Raw genomic sequence first — 12005 nt, forward strand, 5'->3', positions numbered from 1 at the left:
CTTTGTTCTTATGATAGTCATTACATATGAGTTATTATAGATTGTATTCAGAATTCTAATATCTATACTAATATCACAAAAACTTTCACTGATTGATATAGGCAGCATATTTAGAATGAAAAACGCGTTTTCGATAACATATTATAACGATTTGTACGATTTTTATTTTTGTGTTACCCACACATTAGGAAATTCTAAACATTTTTTTTTATATCATATCAAAAATCGACCGTTCCAGCGGGGATTTCAACTGCATCTCCGACTTACCGTGTCGGTGCTCTAGCCAATTAAGCTATAGAACGATGTACTCGCTAGATCGAACGGTAATCGGAACGGTCGATTTTTGATATGATATTAAAAAATGTTTATTGTAACGATGGCAAGAATGCTGATAGGATTTACTTATTGAATCGCAATTCTAAAGTAAATGTTTCTTATAAATAAAAAACCCCATCAACAGAAATTATTTAATAAATTAAGATATCTTTAGAATTTTTAATTAAATTAACAACTTATCTTGTTTTGTCTAAAATTTTTAATACAAGTTCTACTTCATTGTTATATTTGAAATAATCTACATAAAGACTTAAGAGTCAATAAGCTTAAGACAATAAACGTTCATCTAAAGATACCTAAGACGCTAAACTAAACCTGACACATTTCATCCAAATATACGTGTATATGTAATTTTATACTATTGTATTTTTTTTTTTATTCAAAAAACTAATATTTCATATATCGAACAGAAATGCTTTTTATTTTGTAGTCGGTCAAGGAGAAAACTCCACTGCCATTTTTTTCAAGATATTTAAATAAAACGCACGCAATCTATCATCACTTCAGCCTATCGCAGTCCACTGTTGGACATAGGCCTTCCCAAGTTCGCGCCAAAAATGGCGCAAACTCACGTGTTTTGTCCACGCTGGGCAGGCGGGTTGGTGACCGTAACACTGGCTGGAAATGTGTTATCCCTTAGTCGCCTCTTACGACACCCACGGGATGACAGAGGGCGCACGCAATCTATACATAAAGCTAATGAATAGCAGTAATATATTATAGTTATTTAGCTATTTTTTACGCTGTTATTGCTTGCACTGTCTCCCCCGCCATATGACACTATCTTTCATGACAATTGGTTAACTGGAAGAAATCTCTTCTAGAGATAAGTCCCTCTTTACCATTAAGCACACAATTAATTTTCTGTATATACTTATATATTTTTAATGCAATAAACTTTATATATAAATATTATCTAAAATTATTGTAGTCCCATTGCTGGGAAGACTCTCCATATTAAAACAGCTACCGCCTTGGAACTTAAAAGCCGACTGGTGGCGGGATAACCATCCAACTGCTGGCTTTGAAATACACAGGTCGAAGACGGGCAGCAGCGTCTTCGGTGCGATAAAGCCAGCCCTGCGGTCACTAACCCGCCTGCCCAGCGTGGTGACTATGGGCAAAACACATGAGTTCACGCTATTTTTGGCGTAAACTTGTGGAGGCTTATGTCCAGCAGTGGAATGTATAGGCTGTAATGATGATGATGATGATGATTAAAACAGCTGAAGGTTCATTTAACCGTTGTCTCTAACGATGTCGTGGTCAAAAACCATTAAACCGACTTCGAAAACTTTTTATCAAGTGAATGTTACGTTATCACAGAGTGATATAGGCTATGTTTTAATAAGAGAAAATCGATTAACCAAAATCGCATAATTAACCTAAAACAGAACAGTGAATAAAAACATAGTTGCAAGCAATTTGTATGAATAATTAGGATAAATGTAAATAAGCTTGGTATAGTTCTCTCGAGAATTAATTTGCAACACGCCGTTACTGAGATAGGGTGTATTAAATAAATCGCTCCTGACCACCAGGATAATTGCTTTCACTTCAAACTACATGTTTTGTAAAGAAAAATAGAAGAATAACACAGATAATACAAAACCTGTGAATAATAAAGAAGATATAAATAAAGTCTAAAGCGGATTGACGGATTTAGGAAGCTAGCTTTAAGACATTTGATATTAAAAATACACAGATTACAAAAGTGTATACAAATATTTTTTTATTAATGTTCATTAATTGTACATTTATTAAATAACCATCCAGAGAGAGCAAATATTATAACTCTACTGAATATTGCTTCAATATAATAAAAAGAAATTTGTCCTCTAAATAATTCTAATCTCCTATCGAAATAAGTACAGTACACAAGAGTACAGGAAACGTCCATAAATACGATGAGATTAAAAAATAAAGCTGTGTGTGCAATTAACACTCGTCAGAAGTGAAACTTCTGATAAGTTGTAGGAGGTAGGCGTTGAGATTTGTGATATCGACGATGATCACGGTTTCGTGATAAAGATCGTAAGCGCCATGCAAAACGCGTCGCTTACGCGTTTTGACCAGAAATGTATTCTATCTCATTCTCTCCTATACATTTATGTGTTTCTTTCTTTATCATGACACATTTTCGTTTCAACGAGTTTCAAATCTCAAAGATTCTAAAGAAATGTTACTTCAAAACTGGCGAAGCTAGATAAAATGAATCAATAGAGAAATATATTCAGAATCTTAACTTAGTTCTAATATTTTAAAACCATTTTTATCAATCCGCAAATTGAATTACAGATTTTCCTAATGTAGATATTGGCGGAATATTCATAGCTTTGACGAGTTTCGACTTGAGGGCGAACTTTACATTTTACCCGTTTTTTTTTCATCCGTCTTTTTTACTTTTCGAGTCGCGGGAACTTCTTGCATTTTAATTCTTATTCCGAATGCATGTCCAATAGACGCTATGAATCCATTATCGGCTAAAGGTGTCATTAAATTTTTAGATCTTCAAAAGCACTTAATTTTTTACGGGTTTTCTTTTGAGTGTTCTCAAAGTTATAAGAGTTCAGGGTTCTGTTGAACATTTTCTACAATGTTGTTACAAGCGTTAGTTGTTTTCCTTTAATAAAAAATTCTGGTAGTAAAATTTTACGTCTATTCCAATTTAATTTTATTTCAAGTTCTGTTATAAAACACTAAGGTATGGCCCAGCAAGAAATATCCTGCTCAAAATCTGGAACAGCCCGACTGGGGACGTACTTCGACCTTACAGAAGATCACAGCTAAATAATACTATTTTCAAGCAGTGTTGTGATCTTGTGGTAATTAGTTCCTCAGAGCTCCTGGGGGGGGGGGAACGGGAGTGAGGAGGGGGGAGCGTTTATATACAACGATAATCGCTTATCATCAGGTGACTCGTGCGCTTATTACAATAAAAAAATATGTCTTTGTTTGACAGACTGCAAATATAATTGTAATATAAACACTTACCAACAAATCGTTCTTAAGGTAGGGCAAATCATTAATATAAACGTTACTTTATCCATTTAACTGGCATAGGAACAGTTTCAAATACATATTACAAATTCTGAAAAAAAAAACTACAATTCAGCCTGTAACATGCCACTGCTGGGTATTCGCCTCTTTTTCCAGGTGAAGAAGGATCAGAGCTTCAAAAATAAAATAAAATAAAATTAATCCACCACGATGTTCTACTGCACGTAGGTACCACTTAACAGATTGGTATATTTTTGGCACGTTGGTATACTTAACAGATTTCAGTAATCCCTTCTTCGACAGAAAACTAACTCGATGAAAAGTAGCACAAAATACTTTGACAAAATAAGCGTGTTATGCAAAGCAATCAAGCACAACTTTTCCTTTATATGTCAGATAGTTTCTTTTATAAATAAATTAGGTATACCCCGCGGATTCACACGTGGATTCCTCGATACATGGACCAATCCAAAAAGAACTTTTCAATCAAAATCAGTAGTTCCTGAGATTAGCGCCTTTTAACAAACAAACAAGCAAACTTTTCAGCTTCATAATATTAAATATGTACAGACTTTTTATATTTAGAGTATTTAAAAAAAAAATATCGAAAAAATCGTAGCCTCACTATCCCAGATTCATTTGCATATTTAAAGAAATATGATTAATTTCATCTGCTTCCAAGTTTTCTTAGGCTTTTCATGGATAGACTTGTAACGAATTAAATTTTCTTAACCATTTTTTAAATTTAGACTTTTTAATTTTGATGAAATATTATAATTTATACAAGTAATTAACTATTTCAATAAAGTAATTTTTGATTTTGATTTTTAAATCGAAGCGCATCCTTTCAAAAGTTGTTTAGCAAAAATAAAAAATTCTAATTCAACTATAGGTATGTAGAAACAAAAATCATCGATTACGAATCAACTACAACAAGCGAAACAAACAGAGACTAGTCATTATCTTGTTTCCGTAATCTCAAATCCCAGAGTCGGACTTTTAGCAAATTACGCTTAAACCTTTTGTGAGAGCCGATCGGATAGTTACGGAGTTCCAAAGTGCGGATAAAGCCGGTCAAGTTTCGTCCAACTTGCTTCCAGTCTCTAAGTTTACTTATGGGGGGGGGGAGCTGTTTTCCCCACTTGATTCTGTCCCCGTGTACAAGTTTAATTGCCCTAAGAAACTCGGCGAAGGGGGAATCGGTCAATTGGTACAATTTAATGCGATTTGCAGGGAAGTGCAAGTTTCGTAAACTATGTCGGTAGGTGTTCAAATTGAATTTGCTGTCTTCTGGTGCCCGTCGAATATTAAATATTGACACTTTATTATAATAATACCTCAAATAAATATATAATGCAAGTCTACATTCGAATATTTGAATGGATTTTCAAACATTGTTTAGGACTTATCTTAAGAGTTTTTTTTTTAAGAACTCTTTGGTCTTTAGCTCACTAGTAGAAATACGACATATGTAGTCTGTTTGTTAGTGCTAGCGCAATTATCAGTAGCAATACCCTTTCTGCTATTTTGCCATAAAAATTATATATAAATTGGTTGTCTGTAAAGTTGGTTCACGAACGTAGTTAAACGTAACAACGTCATAACAAAACATCTCCTCGGACGCATAGGCTAATCAAGTGGAAGAGAGATAGATGCGGTGCAAGCGTACAATGAGCGCAACGAGACAGTGAGCGTAACGTTACAATGAGTCATCCTTTTCGTGCATGCAGCCGACGTTCATCGATTTATTAGACGTTGTCACTTCAAAAATGTCTACAAATAATTGTGTTTGCTCACAAACGAAAAAAACCGACTTCAATTTATCGACGAGTAATACAACGTAGATCGACGAAAAAATAGTCAAAATTGGTACACCCAGTAAAAAGTTATTGCGGATTTTCGAGAGTTTCCCTCGATTTCTCTAGGATCCTATCATCAGATCCTGGTTTCCTTATCATGGTACCAAACTAAGGATATCCTCTTTCCAACAAAAAAAGAATTGTCAAAATCGGTACATCTAGTAGAAAGTTATGCGGTATAATACAACGTAGGTCGACGAAAAAAGCGTCAAGTAAAAACGCATTATTAGATATAAATCGAAAAGTAGTTGTTAGATCTCAAATAAATTTAAATGGGACCAAATGACACACACTACCTTTCGATTAAAAGAAAATTTGTCGAAATCGCTCCACCCGGTCAAAAGTTCTGAAGTAACATATATAAAAAAAAAGATACAGTCGAATTGAGAACCTCCTCCTTTTTTGGAAGTCGGTTAAAAAGCTCTTAGAATACTTATAGATAAACAAGATATATTTTCTTTAATTTTTTAAATCCACCAAAGTTATATCCACTTATTTAATAGAAAATCTTTAAAATGTAGATATTTTAATCTTTTTCTTCAAGAGATACAGATTAATATCAGACTTATCGTCCTGATTAATATTCCACGATATAAATTAAAAGACCCTCGCAAATATTTTTCTGGCAGCTTCATGGGTATTTTATCCTTTGATAGCAGAAGTTGGAAATTTTAAACTGAGAATCCACTAAATACATAGCGCAATGTAATGCTTGTCCGATACATTCATATTATTTATTTTTATATAACTTGGTCGGCAAACAATTGTGCGTTTCACCTGATGGTAAGAGATTACCGTAGCTTATAGACGTCTGCAATACCAGAAGACCCGAAGTCTGCAAGATCATAATTTAACATTGTTCCTAAAACAGAATACCTAGTATAGGCTAGAAAGGGTATATAACATAATTCTATGACCAAAACGAATGGAGTATTGTTTAAACATGTTGTAAAATGTGGAGAATTCTTTTTGATAGTAGAACATATGGGTAAATATGATTTGTATGGAAATACAGGCTATATCTTAACATAATAGTGAGACATCCACTGGTGTACAAACTTAAACTCTTCGCTTGCAATAACAGACCACTATCTCAATTTTATTTCCGTCTTAGGAAGAAAGAACTGCATTAATTAAGGCGATTTTGATGTTTTATAGTTGTTTTAAAAGAAATAATTGAAGTCTTAGTTCGGTCTTAGTTATTTTGTTTCATTTTTTAACTTGAAGCGATGCTTGTACATTTTTTTGTACAACTTTCGAAGTTAAATGAGTTTTAGATTCTTTACTTTATTATTCGAAGTTGTAACGTTTTGTTTTTGAGGTTTAATATTAAAACGATAAAAATTGCTTTAAGTAATTCGATAATGATAATTTTTAGGTGTACGCTATCTTTGTGGAAAAGAAGTTACTCTGAAATGTCATTTTTTTTTATTATACAATACAATGGCTGTGTGGTTATGGCATTAAGAATGTAGCCACCCCCTCTCTTCCCGTGTGTGTCGTAAGAGGCGACTAAGGGATAACACGGTTCCATTACCGCATTGAAACTTAAACAGCCGACCGTTGGCGGGATAACCATCCAACTGTTAGCATTGAAATACACAGGCCGAAGACGGGCAGCAGCGTCTTCGGTGTGTTAACCTCGTAAGTCCCCACGTACTTGTATAAGTACAAATTAACGATAACAGTTCAGACCTGAGATTTGTACTACATAGATGGAGTAACTGCCTACTGTACTTACCCAAGTACAAATGAGGGATTGCTCATTTACCGGGTAGTTTTTTTACATCGCCAACATTGCTACTGTTATTATAATTCTTTACTCTGTAGTCAATTCCGTCATGTTAGACAGGTTACGTCAACTGTCAGTGTTAGTGTCACTTTTTAGCAAGATGACCACGCGGTCGGCTCGTCGGCTAACACGAGGTAAGATTGTCTGTTTATATCAATTAAATCATTTGTTTTTTCTATTGTTTTTGAAGTGAAATAGTGCTTTTAAATTATGAATATTGTAAAACAAGCAATATTTGTAAGAAAACTATATATTTAAAGTGTTTCCTGATGAGTCAAAATAATTTGTACTTCACATGGTACGTTAGGCGTTTGTTACATAAATAACTGTTTATAATTTGTACTTGAGGTGGTACATTCGGTCTATATAACTACTGTTTTTTTTTCGTATTTGTAGCTTTCGACGAAATACAAATAGCAGAACTTCTTAATAATTCGGAGTTCGAAGACTCGGATGATGAATATGTGCCTGACCTGACCTCCCTGACCTAACCTAAACCTGTCCTCGGAATCTGAAGGTGGAGAAATAGAAATCGCTGTAAGTGGAGGTGGATCTAGTCGTCGTACTCAAAGTGCTCGTGACCAACGAGTTGAACGTGGCCGTGGCAGAAGTACAAGTACAAGGGCACGACATAGCGGGCATAGTGCCTGTACCATCAAAAATGCGACGCTTATATGGCAATATCCACTTACCGGAACATCTAGACAAACAACAACGAGGCCATCTCTCTGGGTGTGACAAAAGGAGTTTATTTAAATGCTCTGACTGTAATGTAGCTATTTGCCTGAACTCAACAAGAAATTGTTGCAGGGCCTTTCATCGACAAGACAATTAATAATAAGAAATAAAAAGTGATTTTGAAATAAGATGTCAATTAAACTAGCACGTAAGGAAGATTGTTATGTCCTCTATCCTATTTCGATAATTAAGAATAGTGATACTGTTATCCTCTGGTTTATAAAAGTAAATTATGCTAATATTGTCTTTGAGGGAGTATTTTATAAATGTTTCTAGAAGAAAAATATTGTTTATGTTGTAATAAAATAAAATATATACTACTAAGTGATTTTAGAACAAAAATAATATTTAATTTTAATACGAAATAAAAGCTTATAACTTTTTCATATTGTTTTATTATACTGTGTTAAAACCCAATGTACTCCCACAAGTACAAAATATTTTTATTTATTTCCTTTTTAAGAAGGTGCTATACATCACAAACATACCGTAAAAAATACACACAACGAACCCTCACTTCAAAAATTGCCTAAAATCGACATAATTTTGTCTCGGTCTGAAGCATTATTCTTAGTTTGTACTTGGTATAGTACAGCCGGCAGATATGACTACTGGTGTTAATAAAACACAGGACTTACGAGGTTAAAACTAGCCCTGCGGTCACCAACCCGCCTGCCCAGCGTGGTGACTATGGGCAAAACACATGAGTTCACTCCATTTTTGGCGCGAACTTGTGGAGGCCTATGTCCAGCAGTGGACCCAATCAAAGTGGATCACCCAAATTCGGGTCGGGAATCGAACCTACAACCCCCGGAGCAGAAAGCAGGATCACTACAAACTGCGCCAACGGGCTAGTTGATTGTTCCACAGTGGTAAGGCCGTTGGAATATATTTGTATGTATGTCGATGGCCAGGGTTTTGATACGGACAATTTGGCTAATTAGGCAGTATTCATTTTTGCAGTAAAACTTTTTTTGCACTCTTGAGATGGGCAATAAGCTGGTGAATGTGTGACGAGAGCGTTACGAAAATGTGACCGGGTGAGATATAAGTTAGTGAAGATAGAAAGAGGGAGCTATACGTTTCGTAAGTTTTCTTCATTGGTGGTCTAAAGCACATTTTTTTTTTACATTCATTTTTAACATTTACAAAGGTATCAATGGTTGTATTTAAAAGAATGTTACATTTTTATTTAGACAAACGTTTACATAATTACAAATTTCGTACAAAGTAGCGGTAGACCGCAACCGGCTTTACATAACTTTCAAATGTAATTACACTAGTGTGTTCTGTTAACAATTCGTAAACTAATTTAAAATAATTTAACATAACTTCATTAAGATCCCTCAAATACCTGCGAAGCACGAGCCTTGTAAATTGCACGATACGAAAGGACGTTGCTATCGTTGTTTTACGCTATTTCACAATGATTAATCAACATCCCTATTTACTTTTCGACTTCCTGCTACACGAAACAAGACATTAAAAGCTATTCATCGACCATTGACGTTTTTGTTAGATTGGTACATCAGGCGTACAGTACAAAACCAGCAATGAATATAGAGCTCTTGTTTCATTTAAATAGTCGTATTGTCGTGATGTATTTATAGTGAAGCTACCACGCCTATTGTTATCAACTTAAAATCAACCGGCCTTTTTACGTTGGCACCCCTTTCGACTTCTCTATTTACGGTAAAACTTTTCGGCCTAAATGAATTCTAGTCTTTCGTTTATAAATAACGCTTCGTCGCAAATTTTCACTGTTATAAATTCAATCTTTTAAATGAAAAGTAATGTTAGGAAAAGTCTCAAGTTCTTGTGTTTTATTAAAATTTTTGATGTTCCGAATGTTTATCGGGTCGTGGGAGTGATTGATGTGATAACAGAGGTTTGGAAAAGTTTTATTTCAAGACGTAATCTAGTGACGTATGTAATAACACAGAAAATAAATATTGTATTTTAAATTATATTAAGATGGAATATCGGGTGACTGTAACATTACCGAATACGTTTTCGTAATCGAAATTCAAAAAAGGAGGAGTCTTAATTAGATTGTATTTTTTTTCATGTACCTTAGATTTTTTGACTGGATGGTATTGACTGGACGGAACGATTTCGATGATTTTATTTTAAACTAAACACGTGTCATGTGGTATCATTTCAATTTACTTGAGATCTAACAAATAATTTTCAAGTTATATCTAATAATGCGTATTTACTTGACTATTTTTTTCATCGACCTACGTTATAACACCGTATAACTTTTCATTGGGTATAGCGATTTTGATGATTCTTATTTTAATAAAAAACTGACACTTGTCTTGTAGTCTCAAGATAATCAACTTTTGTTGTATTATTTTATCTCACAACGACGCACATCGCAAAATAATGTCTATTAAAATTTCGACAGTTTATTTCTTCTTCAATTTGTTATTCCTCGATATTATAATTTACTTATGTATTATAAGTAAAAACGAAACCGATATTTCGCCTCTGGCCTCAGTGTCATCTGGAACCCAAACCGAAACTCATCTGGGCTATCTAACAGCCTATACTGAAGTCAGATGTATTTTAAGCATTTATTTGCACATACATACAAAAAAATAACAATAATTTTATGTCTTAGAGTTTTTGTTTATAATATTCATTTATTTTATTTATTTATTTAACAATTTTTATACTTACAAAATTATACACGTAATATATTTGTCATAGAGACTCACGTATAATGGGTGTGCTTATCCCTATAAGAGCTTTCTTCCAGCACACCCAGACAATAGTATTTACTTCCCAATCCGGCGGTGCAGGGGGCAGCTCTGTTAGCCAAATGACGCATAACATTTCACAATCACAGAATTTCAGCGGAGGCGGAAGTTTCGGATAATTTTTGATCGAACCCAAACTAAAGCTGAAACTAGGTTTTTTGGCCGAAACTGGCCGAAACCAAAATCAAAATTCAAAGTTGGTCTATATTTATAATGTTATTATTTTATTTTAACCTTGTTCTAATAATCGATTAGCAAATTTCTCTTTTCTCTTTCTTCTGCAGATACATCGTATCTTCCTGGATATAACCTAATATAATAACGTCTAAGTTACAGAATATTTAACAACTTCAATTACGAATCTGTATGATAAAAAAAAAAAACATATTTGAGCATGAAATTTCAAAAATAGAACGTCGAAACACGCCACGATACCCGTTAAAAATTTCGCAATTAAAAATCGTAAGCCAACAAACGTTGTCCTGTAAACGAGTCCCAGATGCGCGGAATAAATCGCCGGCTACCGTTTTTCCGGCACTCATATTTTTTCCTTAAACACCATCTCGTTCCGAGGAATCGTTAATTTTCTTCTGGTAAAACAGTCCTTGGCAATTAGCCATTAGCCTCTTTTAATTTGGTCAACGTTACGTAACTCAAGACTATCGGGTCGTTGGCCTGACACGTGAATTAGCGTCGCATTACGGTCGGTTTTGTAATCTATCTCTGGATTTTTTTTTAGCAAATTATGATTAGTGAGCAAAATATGAGATTGGCAGATTTTTGAAACTGGCGGTTGGATATTGCCAATGGCAAGAGTTATTTCTATATTATTCTTCTTAACTTAAATTATCTGTGCTGTTTTGACACTAGTGAAAGCTTTTAACAGGCTATGTTGTGCTTTAAAGTGCTTTGAAAATATAATCTTGACAAGACATTGTTCGTGGATTTACTCGTTTTGAGATTATCGTGTTACTATGAATAAATAAATAAAGTAACGCCTCACACTCAACTTGGTTTAACTCCTGTGTCGGGGATCCAGACACACGGGGACACAGAATACACAAGCACAAATGCCCAGACAACGTATAACATCTGTATGGCCAATACAAACGTTTTCCATGTGTATGGTTTCGAACCCACCAGCGCAACAGTCACAAGCCAGTGACCGTTGATTTTGAATGATTGAGTCTGACTATGTAGTTAGTTTTATCGTTTTCAACACTATTTTTTTTACAAATAATTTTCTAACTATCCCTTTTATGATACCTACCTAAATGTCTATCCTACCTATAATGCATTCGTAACGATACTGGCTTTAATGGAAGTAATGTTATTTTTAACAAATTTTTACTAATATTCTTAAACGTATGACTACCGACTGCCAAGAGCGGAAGTAAACACGATATGCTACCATTTACAGCTCAATAACAGGTTACCACCTCAATATTTAAGCTCGATATTACTGTATAAATAAAGAAATTACCTACACATTCTTTTAAATAATATACCCGCAAA

At 34.2% G+C, this 12005-nt stretch overlaps 1 long non-coding RNA gene across 1 annotated transcript; it reads left to right on the plus strand.

Moving 5' to 3' along the window:
• Positions 1–6964: 6964 nt before the first annotated feature.
• On the plus strand, positions 6965–7976 carry LOC123669255. The gene is made up of 2 exons (XR_006745723.1): positions 6965–7121; positions 7384–7976. It is a non-coding gene; the product is annotated as an uncharacterized LOC123669255 (long non-coding RNA).
• The last annotated feature ends 4029 nt before the right edge of the window (positions 7977–12005 follow it).

The sequence above is a fragment of the Melitaea cinxia genome, chromosome 3 (genome assembly GCF_905220565.1).
Source record: "Melitaea cinxia chromosome 3, ilMelCinx1.1, whole genome shotgun sequence".
Lineage (NCBI taxonomy): Eukaryota > Metazoa > Arthropoda > Insecta > Lepidoptera > Nymphalidae > Melitaea > Melitaea cinxia.